Source organism: Lissotriton vulgaris, chromosome 2_1, assembly GCF_964263255.1.
Source record: "Lissotriton vulgaris chromosome 2_1, aLisVul1.2, whole genome shotgun sequence".
In the NCBI taxonomy this organism is placed as follows: domain Eukaryota; kingdom Metazoa; phylum Chordata; class Amphibia; order Caudata; family Salamandridae; genus Lissotriton; species Lissotriton vulgaris.
In genome coordinates, this window is record NC_141687.1 from 404,359,215 (window position 1) to 404,377,158 (window position 17,944).

The window sequence follows — 17,944 nt, forward strand, 5'->3', positions numbered from 1 at the left end:
GAGAAAATGATTCTGTCTAGATGGATAGTTTTTTAAAATAAGATATGCTACACATTGGCCAGAAAGTAGTCTTCAGAAGGACTTGAGGGCCGATTCCACCATGAGCACTGCTGCCACCACTGTGTGCCTGTTCTGGACCCCTGCCAGGCCACAATATGTGCATCACTGCCATGTTCATGAATTACTATTGCATTGATGGCTGAGTCCAATGGGATAGGGTATTTTACCCTTTTGGTCCTGCAGAGCTTTTGATCTGAGCCCACTTCACAGACCGTCCACCGGGGGAGGTACTGCTTTGGCTTCTGCTCTAAAGGAGAAGAATCTGCAATTAGATCTATACTTTAGAAGAAAAAGTGACTTACCTTTGGTAACGCCCTTTCTAGTGGAGACTCTATCTGCACCTCTCTGTTCTGTGGATTTGTCTCTTGTTTTACCAACTAAAAAGGTCCCAAATTGGAGATCTGCACACTGGTACCTCCAATTTTTTTGTGCTCTGCTTCCAAGGGTATGGAAAGAGTCAAGCAAGAAACGGATGTCAGCATTCTGGGTAGTGCACTAATGCGACTCGTTACTTCTGGGTAGAATAAAGGCAGTTTGGAGCTGCGTGATTCAACCTAGAGGTGTGCAAGAGAACAACTGTGAAAGCTTCCAGATACAGTATGGCCCCTGTGGGTATTCTAAAGGTGAGGAATATCCAGTTAGAGTATCTATCAAAAAGAGCATTACTGAAGTTGTGTTACTTGTAAGCTAGAGAAGGGTGAACTTGCTTTATTTGTGATCTCAACTATTGATTTCCTGAGTGCTCGGAGAGTCGTTTCTCACTCTTATGAAGTTCGGACTATAAACTGGAATCTTCTTGGACAGAGGTCACAAATATATCACTGGTATCCCTTGCAGTTCCTCCTTCCTCATCAAGCTCTGTTAATTCAACAACTGCAATAAGTCTGACGAAGGAACTGTGGACCATGAAAAAATCCCTCAATTGCCTTTTAAGGAAAGCAAGAACATGAAACAATGACCCAGATGTAAGGAGAGGTTGAGGCTCTAAGACAGGAATACAGAAAAATGCTGGAGGCTAAGAAACACAGGATAGAAGAAGAAAAGATGTCAAGAACTCTTCTAAGCTTGCCAATCAATGGGCCAGCATACATTTTCGTTACATGTAAACAGAATAACAGAAAACGGCAATAGAATGGACACAAAAAACTTTCTTCCGCAAGACTAGTCAACACATATAAAAAGTGTTTGTAGCATGTGTAGCTGTAGATACATATGCTATGCATACTCCTACCATCTATTGTTGGGCTCAGACGTGTACAACTTGTTTTTGTTTGAAGAAGTCTTTTGAATCACAAGGTATATTGACTCCTCTTACGACTGGTAATGTGCATGGGCATTGGCTCCATTGTTAGCTTGTTTTCTTTTCCTGTCAGATGTGCATCGCTACGGCTCTGAGTCAACCCCATGTGGAATTGGTTTTCAAGGCCTCTCGAGTCTTCCTCTCCCAATAGATAGAGACACTCAGTTTTGTGTGTGTTTTATATCGCTTCCGTCGTGGTGCTTCTGTCTGATTTCCCGTCTCTGTCTTCGTTGACTCCATTTTTGGGGTTTTGCCTCTCTGTCTTGTTCTATCGGGCTTCAGCCTTGAGAATGAGCCAACTGTGATTGGTAAAACACCCTTTTGTTTCTGTCCACAGAACTCGTGGACAGATCAACATTCGGTCTGCAACCTCTGCTTGTCGAAGGAGCACAAGACCTTCTGCTCCGACTGCCTAGCTTTCTGGTTAAAAAAGACCACCTAAAATAATCAGAATCCTCAGCTTGCTTAATGCACCATGGAACAGCAATGAGACCAGGAAACCCGCAGCATATTTGGATTTCGAAGGAGAGGCACATGTTGCTGAACAAGCAGCTGCTTTCAGAACGGAACCAGATTCACCTTCGGACTCTAAGGCAGCAGATCCGCAGCTCACACCAGGCCAATGTCAGAAGATGTGGACAGTGAGAACAGCTCCTCACAGCTCTCACCATCAGGTCACCCACCATCAGGTCGAGCCCACAATTGTGGAAACAGCCTTCTAGTCTACAACTGCATCCCAGAAATGAGCGGCAGTGCCCTAAAGCTTTGGAACTGACTTCAAATCCATTCTCAGCCCCTCCTTCGGCAGCCATCCAAGACTGTGCCTTTCTCTGCAATGAGAGGTGCTGGCACTGATTGGCTCTTTGGACCCGAAACAACACTCAGTGTCAAAATCTCCCTCAAAGCCAGAACAGCCATAGGCACCTAATCGACCATCCACGGCAGACTCTGAAGATCAGTAACTTCCGTTTCTACAACGTCTCCGAGAGGAGTCGGATTCTTGGCAAAAGAGACTCTTTGTTCACACCCATACAGGGAAAAGTATAGCAAAACCATCACCAAAGGTGCTGGAGATTCTTCCTCGCAGGAAGAAACTTACCTTTGAGGAGCAGTTTGTATTGGAGCCTCCTCCAACTTCTAAGCCGAAGAAGCATCAAGATTGGGCACCAGTCTACAGCCTTCTCGACTTTCTGTGCCTCCTTCTGCCCTCATCCTCCCGTACCATCTGTTGGGGACCTCTCTGGTCTAGCCCACACACGTTCACCAAACACTGCTGTGTAGATATGCTAGAACACCATCCTCCCAGGAGCGTTCTGTTTTTGCACATGCCTTTACGTTTACTTTCTTTATTTCCTATATCTAGTTGCATGGTTATCTTCCTGCACTTACCATGCTCTATCTCCATCGTCACCCACAGTGAGGTAAAACAATCTGACAATGGAACTGATGCTCATGCGCAATACCAGTCATAGGACGACTAACTATACCTTGTGACAAGAAAGACTTCTTCGAAGAAACAAGTTCTACAGGTCTGAGCCCAACACTAGATGTCGGAAGTATGCAGAGCATGTGAATCAACAGCACTACATGCCATGAACAGATGCTTACAAAGTAAATAACATTATCCTTATGTGTTTAAAAAACTACTCCATATTCTCATCTGAAAACATCAACTTAAGCCACACTGAGCTGCTAATCTAAAAGTCAGAGGCAATGGTAGCCTTGAAATGTATAACCCAAGAGGTGGGCCGGACCAATGGCTTCCCTACTACTGTATTTAAACCCAACATTTCATTATAACAAAGGTCTTAAGCCTATTATACACCCATTGCTTTACAACATATGGGGTCATTGGAGACTGGCTGAGCTCGCTTCTGGTGCCCATTTTTTTAAAAGGACAGCATTCAAACTATCTTTTGATTACATTTTTGGATATAGAGGGGAAATACTATGCAAAAACCTTCCTAAGAAAGTTGTGAGTTTGAGCCAAGATAAAAGATAACTTGCTTTTAATCAGGCTTTGAGAGACCTGCGGTCTGAAGGACAATCCAATGAACCAGGTGCTGCTCACACAGAAGTCAACCAGTAGGACGATAACCTCTTGTACACAGTACATATTGATTTCCAAACTGCCTTGCATTTAACAAACTATTGCTAAAACTGGTGCACTGGGGTATTTCTTCGAAATTACTGGGTGCATTAATCAATCAATCAGTCGTATACCAGGGCAAACATCAAACCAGACCCAAACATAGTCGCAAATGAACAAATCCTCACCAATAAAGGCCTAACACAAGGCTGCATCTTGTCTCCTATTCTTTTGAATTTAGGGCTTTTTCTCATAAGTTCAATTTACTTTCATCCAAATTTATCTCATCTATCATTAAATATATTGCAATATGCAGATGACACTGTAATTTTAGCTAAACGCGCAATAAAGCTTACAGAGAGCACTCTGCACCTTAACTGAGTGTTACGAGGCCAATAATTTAATTATAAGTAATTAGAAAACAAAGGTAGTCATTTTCGGTCTCAAGATCCAAAAGAAGGACAATGGCAGATGGATAGCACTAGGATACCTTGTATGTAATGTTACAAGTATGTGTGTATGCTTGGAAGATTGTGGCAGGCACACATTGCTTCAAGGAGCAATGAAAGCCTCAACTCTAGCCCTGAATAGTTCATTTTGGTAGCTAACAGAGAAAACATCAGGACCATCTGTAGTTTTTTTCTTATGAGTGATCAAAACTAAGCCTGCATTAACCTTATGATTTCTCAAGGGATATTCAGTAAATGTCTAGTTATTGTGCAGTGCCACACTCATCAAATTCTCCTTAGCCTCGGCCAGAGCACGTCTCAAGCTCAGGTTTGCCTAGAATTCATTTGCTCAATCCCTTATCTTAATGGCCTTATTCCTGTCTTGTTGCACACACCCTTAGAGCAGTCTAGCATGGTATGCTGAAATACATCCCAAGGCAAGAAGTAAGGATCCCTATGTCCACAAAGCACAAGAGTTCCTACATGAAGGACTCCCTAGCTCCAGTTCAGAGACATCTGATTTAGTTGTTTTTATTGTTTCAGGTTTGAAAACATTAGCTTTAACGGCTTACTTAGAAAATCATTATTTCAATATTTTAATTAATTGTACAAATAAATAAATGAAAATACTCCAACATCCGGTCCATGTAGCTCTTTTAAAGTATCACCTTACAACTTAACAGATACTATGCTATTATGATATAAGGTATTATGTAAGGTGATCCTAAATCAGCCATAGGTTCCCACGCCATACCCAAGGTATGAATTATAACAAACGGCAGCCCATGGTGGTCATCATCTATGATAGTAATGACAGCTCTTTTCACTAACATCATGTCCTTTATCTAGGTAAACACCATAGCAATATCAGCATTCTGACTGGCTAAAGTTACTCTCCCTTTCAGACCTCTTTTCCATCTTGCAATTCCGGCAAAACACCCCTTTCTACCACAGTTTTACCAGCCTTTCATATGGCTGGACAAACCTTAATATAGTCAACATGAAATACACTGGAACACTTGTGGCATACAATCTTATCATCCCTTTTCTTTCTAACACGATACGGATTGTTCAATGGCTATGAAAGTTAATTTAAAGTGGGGTCTTCCATTACCCACAATATTTCTTTAATTGTCTTTGAATTAGTATTTAATACCAACTGATCTCTGATCTTTTCATCTATTGCAGCCATTGTAGACCAAACCCCTCATGGCAGCTTGACATACATTGAATATTTTTTTGTGCTTTTGATTTTCTAGGAGAAATGTGATACCTTTCTGAGTCATGCATATACAAAGTGTGAATCTCTTCTCTAGCCTATTCATTGCCCCATCAACATCACTTAAATCCTGTTCTCCTTCTGCCAATGCCATTCACGATAAATGTTTAAAAATATGTTGGCCTTCAGATCCTAAACAGTGCATTAATATATTTTGCTTCCATTTTACAGGCACTTTACATGCCACAGTAGCTATTATGTAGCTAGTATTTTTAAATTCCTTATTTACATCTCTTCCTGACATAGGAGGATCTCCTGTAGGTTGAAGATATTTTTTTAGTAGTTCCAATTGCATGGCTTCGAAGAATGTGAAGAAATCATGAGAATCCTAACTCATGCATAAACATGTAGCGTGCCAAGTAATATGCCAGAATAAACATATGAGAATTGGCATGTGTCAACAATAAGTAAGATTTTTTTGCTCTATAAATGTTACCCACTGTGTTTATCAGAGGTTTAACAGTCTTAGGTTAAATATAGACTTCCGCATGTGTGCATTTTCCTCAATTATAGAATGCAGATCAATGTTTAAAATGGGTCACAGTGTGTTCTAACATGGAGATATACAAATATCAGTAGATGTACGCCTCTTTATTTCATACGCTTCGCAGAAAAGAATCATTATGCACAGCAAAGAATGGGCTTCATTTATGCATATAGTTGTGTAAAAATATGTTCAATTAGCAGCAGGCTGGGTGGCATTCACACTCAGAGTTGGTAACTGTAGCAACAAAATGACCACCTGTAGAAATAGGAGTAGCATGATGAAAATTAATGCAGGTAAGAGGGAAAGTAAATTCCAACCAATTGAAGAGGGAGCCAAAACTCCAACAATGCCTCCTCAACTGATGTTGTGTTTTCAGGTATGTTCCATCAGATGTATGCATGGGAATTTCTATTTACACAGACAATATTTGAAAGATTTGTGGTAGGCAGGAGAGCTGGTAAAATGATTCATTCATATCTTGTAATAGGAGTACATACAAGTATCTGCTTATGTTGACATCCTCCCGCTGCTAGTTTTGTTTGCGAAGTAATAAGGCAGTACAAAGGTAACACATTCCAGAGAGTGAATAAAAAAGGGAAGGATATAAGGGAAATACAATATTTTAACCATAGTAGTCAAAAGAAGAAATAGAGTTTGTAACACAACTTAACAGTTCTCTAACTTCTTTGAAGTTGAAACAGATTAAACTATCCCTCACGCTCCCTGTGAAATCACATGGCTATAACAAAGCTATATCAGTTGCTAAAATCAACTGCACCACTTTCAAAGAAATCTTTTTTAGAATTTGTTAAAGCAATTGCCAAAACCAAACACCTCCCTTACTTCTCAGATTTTATCCATACGTCTCTCGTAAAGAAAATTAGCACCTTTGGCTCCCCCTATTGGTCCAGCCTGGTCAACACCTCTCTGTCACAAGGAAAGGTCCCTAATTGCTTAAAGATAGGTCAGGTCCTGTCTGATTAAAAAACAAGATGAAGACCCAGCAGGTCTGAATATCTTACAGTCGGCGTATAACCTTTTATTCCTTTTATGTTTCAGCTATTAGCCATACAATATAACAAAAATGTTTTTAAACAATAATATATATATATTAACACATATATTAATATAATATGCATTACTATTGCATATTAAATTAAACCAATATAACACAAGGACCTTTGCTGTTATCCTGTTGAATCACTGCAGTTCCTCTCGTTAGTTTCCATGCACATAAGATGTAGGAAGCAGAAGGGAAAGAAATGTCCAGAAACGCAATCCTCCTGCATTGTCCCTGTGTAATCGAGCACAGCTGTATAAAGTGTGCTAATAATTCTTGCTCTCCGAACATTCACACGCATCTGAACTAGTCTTGAAGAAGGACCATTTTTTAGCTGAGGTCAAAACCAGGACAATCCTTAATCTTAATTTAAAGTAAAGGCTTTTGTTCAGGGCAGGAGTCAGGTGCTCTAGTTAAGTTTCAAATGTACTTGTGTGTTTTGCTACTATATTTCCAAGACTGCTTCCTGATACTTACATGAGTGTTTCCCTTTGGGGACAAAGGCGAGCTGTTTCTTATCTGATAGCCCGATAATTGTTTTATATTGATATGGTACTAGATAGGGTCATCATTCCAGGATTCGCCCAACTGTCATGCATGCGGATTACTTTTATTGCGTTTTTAACATAAGCAAGCCAGATGATTTTCGATATGCATGTGTAGCTTAAAAGTTCAGTGAGAGTATTTAGGCAGGTTTTACCTGCTGTGTTAGTCTATGCCCCGGCTCAATTGAGAACATGCTTGAGAAGCATGATTACCGCTATGCTGGTGATGCCAAGTTCAAGACTAAGCTCATCCATCAGGGTCCCTAGACCCATACGCAGCATCTGCCACAAGCTTTAATTCTAATTTTTTTGTAAGTTTGCCAGCTGCTTGCTCTAGGATAGCTTATTATCAAAGCAGGTTCCTAAGTAGTTAAAGTTGTGTAAATAATCCAGATTTTTTCCCTGAAGGAAAATATACGCTTTTATCTATATTTTTGGGTATGGAACTTAAGGTTTGAGGCATATGAGCTGCAGATTACACACTGTGCATAGATCGCCACCTAGTGTTGTGCCCGGATGTTTGCAGTTTGTTTTTGTCCTGAAAAGTTCTTTGGAAGTCACAAGATAGGTGACTCCTCCTTTGGACCTCATTGCGCATGGGCATCAGCTCCATCCTCAGATTGTTTTTTCAGCCATCGAGCTCGGATGTGTTTCCTGCGCTCTGGTTTGGAACCGAATTTTCTTTGGCGCGCAATCCTCACCCAGTTTGACGGTATTATTTCGATCACGCTCCCCATCGACGCGATTCTTCACCACTTCGAAGTCTTCGATTCAGGTCGTCGACGAAGGCCTTCTGGCCTACTTGGGCCTTACTCAATGACTCATGGAAAAGACGCCATTCAAGAGGTGTCCTCAATGTGGGTCGAAGTTTCCCCACACAGATGTGCATTTGGTGTCGAACTTTTGCCTCTCACAGGAGCACGAGGCCAAAGACTGTTCCGCTTGTGCCTCCTTCCGCTCCAAGAAGACGATTCGGGACCGACGAGCTCGAAGAACTATGGCTTGCTCCTCAGCTTCGATCCCCGACGACATCTTTGAAGAGGGTGTCGAAATGCCAGAACACCAGCGGGCCGAAGAAAGGGCCAGCTCCTCTGATGCCGAAGACTCGGACGTCGAGGACATCACTCTAGCTCAACGGGTCGTAAGTAAGAACGTCTCCCCCAACCCTTCCTCGACACCCTCAAAAAAAAGCTTCGGTCACACCCTCACCTTCGGGCCCGGGAGCACACCGAGTGACTGCTTCCCACGCCCTGCCTTCGGGCCCGGCAAAGAAGCCTACAAAGCCTTCAGGCGGCTCGGGCTCAAGTCAGCCTATTCCCGGTGTCGATCCCATACCGACACAGAAGAAAAAGCCATCTTAATCAGCCACGCTGACCCCTGCTCCAGCATCCAAGCACTCTGCGCCGAAGACTGGCACCGGCCCATTGATGCCAAAACCGCACTCGGAGCCGAGTAAAAAACTTCCTAAAGGTCCCGACTCACATGCTTCGGAGCCGAAAAAACACCCGATCCGAAAATACACGTTACTGTTAAAGACATTTCGAAAGGTCATAGTTCTAAGACAAAGGACCCTTGACCAGCTACTGAGTCTGTGCCGAAAAAACATCCGGAACCGAAAACATCGACTCCGAAGGATCTGCCCTACACAGAAGAGCTTTTTACACCAGATCCTACTAAAAAGACTTTTGTAAAGGATCCTAAGACTGGCCAACTAGCTCTTCGCTCCAAGAAGAGACCACTAGAGGCGCCTGCAACTCCTCATCCTCCAAAGAAGAAAAAAGACATTGCAACCTCTCCATTAAGCATCCCTTCTCCACCACCTCCCCATACTATTCCTCCTCCTACACCTCCTCCACCCCATCATTCGCCTACACCATCCACTAATCCAGATGATGATGTAGATGCAGACTCTGATGATACAGGTGGAGGTGCACAAAACCCAGTAGTGACCAATAGTCCCCCTCAGTCACCTAATCCATGGAATGATTATAACACCCCTGATGTGCCTTACGTCCCTCAAGACGATGTATATCCTTCCAGGCCTTCCCCACCACAGGACACTATAGGTTTTAACCTATTAGTCCATAGAGCTGCACAGTACCATGGGGTTGACTTGCACACAGATACTGTAGAAGAAGACTTCTTATTGGACACTTTTGACACCACACAAAGGTCCACTGTCATATTGCCAATGCTTAAAGGGGTTATTAAGCATCCAATTGAGGTATTTAAAGATCCTGTCAGGGCTCGTGTCCTCAACCCTCGCATTGAGAAGAAAAACAAAGCTGCCCCTACAGATCTAGTTTACATTAGAGATCCAGCACCAGTAGATTCCTTAGTAGTATCTAATGCACGTAAACATGCTAATTCACAAACATCAGGTGACACCTCACCAACAGATAAGGAATCTAAACTCCTTGACGCCTCCGGTAAGCCCACAGCGTCACAAGCAGCTAACATATGGCGCATTGCTAATACTCAAGCGCTGTTGGCAAGATATGACAGGGCACATTATGACGAATTAGAATCCATAATGCAGCATCTACCAGATAAATATAAAAACAGGGCCAATGAACTCATACAGGAAGGTAAAAATATCACCAGTACTTCCATTCGTTGCACCCTAGATGCTGCAGATACCGCCTCAAGGGCAATTAATACTAGTGTATTTCTACGTAGGCATGCCTGGCTACATATTTCAGGTTTCAAACCTGAAGTGGAAAATTCCATCCTCAATCAGCCATTAGATGAGAAACACCTATTTGGCCCTAATGTCGATATATCTTTAGAGAAAATGAAAAAAGACACCGACACAACTAAATCTATGGGAGCCTTGCAAGTGCAAGCTGTGAGAAGTTGGCCCGATATGCAGCGTTCGCTATTCTTGCGACCGCTATGTATCGTTCCAACGACCCTTATGGTGTTTGGTTGTAAGTCAACCTATAGACCAGCTATCCTAGTAGCGTGGATACGAGCAGTCTAAGGCTAAAGACTCGAGAGGGCGTGTTAAGCCAGCTGTTTACCACACATGTACCCCTTGAACACCAAGTGAAAGGACACCACACAAGTGTTATGAAAATAAACAGGATATTTATTAAGATTCACAACAGCCCTGTACTCTTTATGAGGACAGGGTACTAAGCACAAACCAAATCTTTTAGGAAAATACTTCAAGTGCACAATTAAAACAAGTGTCCGAGGACACGGAAAGTTTAGTGGTCTCGGGCGGACCCGATAAGGCAAGTCGGAAGCGAGGGACTCAGGACCCTAGAGTAAGGAGGCTATGCAGGCACCGAAATGCCGAAGTTACCTAGCCACGAGGGCTGCGGCTGCACAAGTCTTACAGGCGTCGGGGGTCTTCGCTGACGAGCCAGGAGCCGGAAGAAAAGGAGTTGCTGGCCGGCGACCAGTGATGAATAGTTCGTAGAGATCCAAGCCTGGATCAGAGATCGTTGACACCTGAAAGCAGAGGGGACCAAGTTCGTACTACTAGCCAGTAGTCAGAGGGTACCAGGAGGGCACCGGTTGGCCGTCACCTCGACCAGGTGAGTGGGCGACGCTAGGCTCTGCAGTCTCACGGACCAGGAGGCGTTGTCGGCGACCACGGTGGAGGTGCGAGCTGTCCCACGAAGGATGATGCTGTCGGCGTCGCTGGGCCCAGGATTGGGGCAACAAGCCTTGGCAGATCTCAGGGCCACGTGGTAGGCCTAAGATGGCGTCTTGAATGGACCAGGAGGGTCCGGGGTGCTCCTCTCGGAAAAGGGAGCAAGGGCCGATCTGGAGCAACCAGACCAGCAGAGTTGTTTGTCGGTCGTCGTCAAGGAAGGGCACAAGCCAGTGGCTAGTGACCAGACAACGTGCTGAGCAGCGAGCAGAAGGGCCCCACGCAGATCGTGGAGATGCTGGGAGGCTGCACTTCGGTGCTGGAGCGGCTCAGGGTCGGGGCTTCTCGGACCCCAGAGCACTCACCAGAGAATTGCTTCGATGGTCGTGCTGGTTAAGAGCGTGCAGGTTCTGATGATGGCCGGTCCCTCGAGGTCTCGTCGCACCCACAGATCACAGCTGAGCTGATGACGTGGGTAGAGGTCAGAGGTGCCAGGGAAGCCGGTTCTCGTCGAGCTGGGCCGTCGGATTCCTTGAGGAAGGACTTACAGCAAACCGCAGAGTTCTTAGATGGTGCCCGCTGATGCAGGGTGACTACTCCTTAGTCACAAGGGAGAAATCTTGAGAAGAGTCTTGAATGTCCTTTCGTAGAAAGTAGTTCTTGATTCAAAGATGATCTAATTTGGAAGGGTCCCCGCTCCGGCCTTTATTCTAAAGAAAGGGGTGGGTACATGACTAGGTCCTGCCCTAAGGGTGGGACCAGGAAGGGGGGTAGTTACACCCCTCTCCCCTGCCGGACTTTCCCCAGGCCAGGGCTGGTGCCCCTGGAACTGGTTCTAACCGGCAGATGCGTAGTGAGCACCGGGGTGCCACTCCGCAGTCACCTTCTCGCAAAAGCCCTACCTACCCAGAATACACAAACCCTGTCTGGGACGGTGCGAACACCGCCCTCGACAGGAAACCCTTTGTCCAAGCTCTCCTCGCTGGAAGGACTCCCAGCAGCAGGAGGTCAGACTCGTGTCTGTGGTGGCAGCATCCATTTTGTGGAGCTGAGGCTTTAGTTAACTTTAACCGGGGTTCACAGTTACGTACATGTCGTGTCCCTCTAGAAGGGCGGAATGCTAACCTCGTCGCCAGAATTGGTGAGGGGGCAGCATCCCGATTCGTATGACACCTTACTCGACATGCCTTGATAACGCGACACCGAAGTTACCGATGTGGTACGCGTTATCATGGAACAGCCATTGGGTCTTGATTCCGCAAGCTGCAACCGGGCTCGGCTCGGGCCAGAACCTAGTTCACACGAGCCCACGCACTCTGCCTTCAGGATTGTCAAGGCCTGCCATAGGAGTGACTGATAGGAACTCGGGTGTCCATTGTATGGTTAGATATAGAGCTACTATACCTAAAGCAAAGGGTGATTACACGACTTTGCCCCAGCTGTCATGCAGCCAGTTGTGTCAAATTTAGGAGGCCAGCCAGGGGTGGCATAATACATGCTGCAGCCCCTGGCGGCCCTGGGTACACCTATGCCCTGCGTTACGGGGTCTGATAAGGTGGCCCAGTACCAATTGGTAAATGCACCTAGGGTACATATCGTAATTTAGAAAGAGAACAGCCAGGCTGTGGGTCTGATTGGCAGGCCCACAGCCAGAGAAAGTCGTAAACCAGTGAAACAAAAGCAAAAAATCTGGGTGATCATAGGATTGCAGACCCAACTCTCCTACACAAGCTCCCAGACTTTTTTTATGTCGCTCATCATATAGAGGCAACCCTAGCCAATCCACATTCACTAAGGGCTACCAAAGAGGGGGTTATAGGGGTAACAAAAAGGGCAGGGGCAATACCAACAACTCCCGCTCTGCTTCCACCCCTACCCAATGACTTTCCCCCACCATTCCACTCCTGTGGGGGGAAGACTACAACAATTTCTTCCCGCTTGGACCAACATCACATCAGACTGGTGGGTGCGGCAAATTATTCAATCAGGTTACTGTCTAGAACTAACATCTACCCCCCCCCCCCCCAACATACCACCCAAACAGCGTCCAATGTCACAAGAACATCCATTACTGCTAAAGCAAGAAGTAATATCACACAACAAGGGAGTTTACTCTCTGTACTTTCTTATCCCAAAGAAGGATGGCTCTCTAAGGCCTATTCTAGACCTCAGACCGCTAAACATATACATACAGTCAGACCATTTTCACATGGTCACACTCCAACCAGTCCTTCCTCTCCTTTTACAAAACTACTTCCTTGCTACTCTAGATCTCAAGGACGCATACTTCCACATTCCCATTCACAAAGCTCACAGGAAGTATCTCAGATTTGTAATAGACGGGCAGCACTATCAATTCAAAGTACTCCCATTTGGATTCACAACAGCACCAAGGGTATTCACCAAGTGCCTAGCAGTAGTGGCAGCACATTTACGAAGACAGCACATCCACGTCTTCCCGTACCTCGACGACTGGCTCATAAAAGCCAGCTCATACAACCATTATGTAGAAGAAACCAATGCCACGATCCAACTGCTCCACAACTTGGGGTTCACAATAAACCACACCAAGTCTCATATGCAACCATCCAAAGTACAACAGTACCTCGGTGCCACAATAAACACCTCAACAGCGCTAGCTTATCCAACTCCAGTAAGAATAGCCAGAATGCAAGCTCTTCTCACAAAGTTTCAGCCACAACACTCCCTTCCAGCACGAGTATTCATGCAAATCATAGGGATGATGACCTCTTGCATTTTCATAGTGCCCCATGCAAGATTTCAAATGCGTCCTCTTCAAGAGTGCTTATCACGTCAATGGAACCAGGCTCAAGGTCAATTAACAAACCTAGTGATGGTAGACGGTCGGACTCATCGCTCTCTGCAGTGGTGTAACACCAAAAACCTTTCAAAAAGGGCGACCGTTCCTAGAGCCAGTTCCTCAAATAGTCTTGACAGCGGACGCATCGCCCTCCGGCTGGGGAGCCCACCTACTACAACACACCATGCAAGGCAGGTGGACACCACAAAAAAAGTTACACCATATCAATCACCTGGAGTTACTAGCTATATGCCTAGCAGTGAAAGCTTTCCAAAAGCAAGTATCAAACAAAGCTGTGTTAGTCCGCACGGACAACATGACAGCCATGTATAACATACAGAAACAGGGCGGAACACACTCCCTGCAACTCTCTCAACTAGCACAAAACATATTGCGGTGGGCTATACCTCAAAACAGATTTCTCCTAGCCCAGCATGTTCCAGGAGTACAAAATACCATAGCAGATCTGATACGTCGTCAGACACAACAAACCCACGAGTGGGAACTTCATCCACAATTTCTTCTACCATTCTTTCAGATCTGGGGACAACCTCAGATAGACCTCTTTGCCACCCACGAAAACGCCAAATGCCCAAGCTTCGCCGCCAGATATCTACACCCACTGTCCAAAGGCAATGCGATATGGATGAACTGGTCAAACAGATTTGCGTACGCTTTTCCACCTCTACCACTCATGCCACTAGTAGTACGCAAACTACCCTCATTCTAGTTGCTCCAACGTGGCCCAGGCAGCCGTGGTACACCACACTGCTACAACTGTCAGTAGTACCGCACCAAAAACGATACCTGTCTCCACGCCTTTTAACACAGAACCGTGGAGAGATCAGGCACCTGGACCCAGCTCAGCTCAACCTTGCGATCTGGCTCCTGAAATCCTAGAATTTGGATATCTTAAACTTCCTCCAGACTACATGAATGTCATAAAAGAAGCTAGACGTCCAACCACTAGAGCATGCTATGCAGCTAAGTGGAAACGCTTTGTAATATATTGTCACAACAACAATATTAATCCCCTAGATGTGTCTATTCAACACATTGTAGGATTCTTACTACACCTCCAAAGATGTAACTAAGCCTACACGTCTATTAGACTGCATCTGGCTGCAATAGCAGCATATCTGCAAAACATACAGCATTTATCTCTGTTCAGAGTGCCTGCTATTAAAACCTTTATGGAAGGCCTTAAGAGAATAATTCCTCCCAGGGTACCACCTTCACCAGTGTGTAATTTGAACATTGTTCTCACACGGCTAATGGGACCTCCCTTTGAACCTTTACATAAATGTGAACTACAATTTTTAACATGGAAGGTTGCTTTCCTAGTAGCTATTACTTCTCTGCGTAGGGTTAGTGAACTACAAGCACTAACCATTCAAGAACCTTTCTTGCAAATGCATCATAATAAGGTTGTTCTCCTTACTAATCCAAAATTCCTGCCCAAAGTCATTTCTCCCTTCCACCTCAATCAATCTGTGGAACTGCCCGTTTTCTTCTCGCAGCCACAGACAGTAGCAGAAAGAGCTCTTCATACCCTAGATGTCAAAAGAGCATTGCTATACTACATCGAGAGAACACAACTCTTTTGTAAGACCAAACAACTTTTTGTGTCTTTCTCACCACCACACAAGGGTAATCCCATATCAGAATCTGGGATTGCTAGTTGGATTGTCAAATGCATGCAGATTTGCTACCACAAAGCTAAATGTACGTTATCTGTTCCTCCTATAGCCCTCTCTACAAGGAAAATAGGGGCTTCAATGGCATTTTTAGGGAACATTCCCGTAGATGACATCTGCAGAGCAGCTACATGGTCTACACTGCACACATTCAGAAAACACTATTGTGTAGTTGTGCAAACCAAACAACAAGCTAATGTGGGCCAGGCTGTTCTCAAAACCTTATTTCAAACTACTGCAACAGATAGGGGTGGTCGCCGCTAAGAGTGGGTACTGCTATACAATCTATGCAGAGTGTGTAACCTGCAGCTCATATGCCTCGAACGGAAAATGCTACTTACCAGTATGCATCTGTTCTTGGCATGTAGAGCCTTAGAGATTTACACCCCACCCGCCTCCTCAGCTACCCTTGTCTGTTCCAGTATTATATTAATTAGATACAGCTTACAGGGACTGTGATCGTGGGGTGTGTGCGGGCCGGAATAACCGGCGTGGAGGCCGTATATAGTGGGCTATGTCTCTTTGATTATCCGGGTACAGAAGTAAACAAAGACAGGGGTAGCTCCAACAGGGAAGGTCCTTGGCTGGAGATCACCACGATGGCTCCTTGAGGAGTAATGAATCCTGGTCGGATGTCGGTTTGGGAGTCGTCCTCCAGGTCGAGTCGGTTCTTCACTGGGGTGGTGGTTCCTCGGAGGTGGGGTAAGGAGAGAAAGAAAACAAAGGGGCCGCTAGTCCGACCGCTCTTGCCTCCTTCGGCACCCAATACCGTCACCAGGAGTGCGAAAGGAAAATAGACCGTGAGGGAGGAAAGGGGCGGGTACGAAGAAGATTAGGAAGAGAGAGAAGGGTGAAGAAGTACTGTCTCAGTGCGGGAAACTTCACACTAGTTCTGGTGACTGAAAGAAGGTGCTATACAGTTTCTACAGTGGTCGGTGAGAAGAGAGAGGCGGTGTCTATTTACACTAGGACTATGTACACTCTGTCACACTCTATCACAAAGGGATTCGTTACTCACATGCCCCCGCCGCAACTCTTCCCGCGAGTTGCGGCCGCTCTCCAGCGTCCTCCACTGGACTCCACCAGTCCTCCATCCAGACTACCTCGTCTTCTCCGTCTTCACCGTTCCGCTGCACTGGGTCACCGCAAGCCGTCTCCTGCCACGAATCGCACTCTCTGCACACCCCGCCGTCTTCTTTTCCGGCTTTTCCGTCTTCCGTTTCTGCGCAGGGGGCGGGACTTCCGGGGTTACACGGGAGTCCTTCCGGGTTTCCGTTCTTCCTGATTGGGTCCTGCAATGAGGGAAACAGAAATGGAGTCCGGGTTGCTAGGGACGCCGTTGGATCGGGCTGCGGGTTTCGGGACCTTGAGGGGAGCGTCGGGGTACGCGAGGTAGGGACCATGTTCTGTTCATAGGGACATCCTGAGGATGGTGCCTATTCCCATGCGCAATGTGGTCCAAAGGAGTCCCTTATCTCGTGATTTCCAAACAACTTTTCAGGACAAAAACAAACTGCAAACATATGGTCCCAACAATAGGTGGCGATCTATGCACAGTGTGTAACTCTGCAGCTCTACATGCCAAGAACAGATGAATACTGGTAAGTAGCATTTTCTTTTCTCGATGTTGATGTTAACTTTTAGTTGTGCATTAGTATTCAAAGCATCGTAATAAGCGATGCGTGGCAATTTCTGTTTGAGCGATCAATAAAGCGTCATTGAAAATAGAAGGATAAAAGCTTTTTCACCACCACTTATTGGAATGTATATTAGTATGGGTTTAAGACGTCTCCCAATGTCATTGATATACAGGTTGAATAGCATTGGGGCTAATACTGGCAGACATCCGTCTGAATTGGGAACTCAATAGTACAATCTCATTTTACACCATATCCCACTCTGGCCGTGGTGTCATGACAGAGTTTACTAGATTAAGAGACCAAGGAACACTTATTAAAGTACTCCGCAAGTTTCTGTCAACTGAATCCATTGCCATTTGCGGGTTCACTGGTCAGTCTTATTAATTCGCATTGAATTCCAGTTCAAACACTTGACTGAAGAACTCTTTGAAATTCTGAATGAGAGAATGGGACTGAATGGCAACTTACTGAGATGTTTCTACTTATATTGGATAATTAAAAGCAGTGTATACAAATTTCTAACTTGCTTAGCAACCCTGTGCTGTTTCTTAAGGTGTTCCCCTATCCTCTCTGACCCTTTCTATCATCTACATGGAGTCGCCAGCCTCCATTCAATGCACCTCCAACATCACATATAATTTAATTGCTGACAATACGCAGCTCTTTCTAAGACTCTCATGCTGAGAGAACGTGGAAAAAAACATGGCCAATATCTTTGAGAATATTCCAACACAGATGTTACATCACCACCTAAAACTTAATCTGCTGAAAAGTGACCACCTTATGCTATTCCCAACTAACTGCACTATCCTGATTTAAACTCTCACTTTGTACTAAACTGTGTGTGGTGCAAATTCCCTGGCCTTGAACATTGTTAAAACCTCCAATATTCAAGCACACATCAATACAGTGG

General features: G+C 45.0%; 1 protein-coding gene across 2 annotated transcripts in view; it reads left to right on the forward strand.

Moving 5' to 3' along the window:
• Window positions 1-17,944, forward strand: part of NBEAL1 (neurobeachin like 1) — a 916,399-nt gene that overhangs the window by 488,673 nt on the left and 409,782 nt on the right. The gene's annotated exons all lie outside the window — the stretch shown is intronic.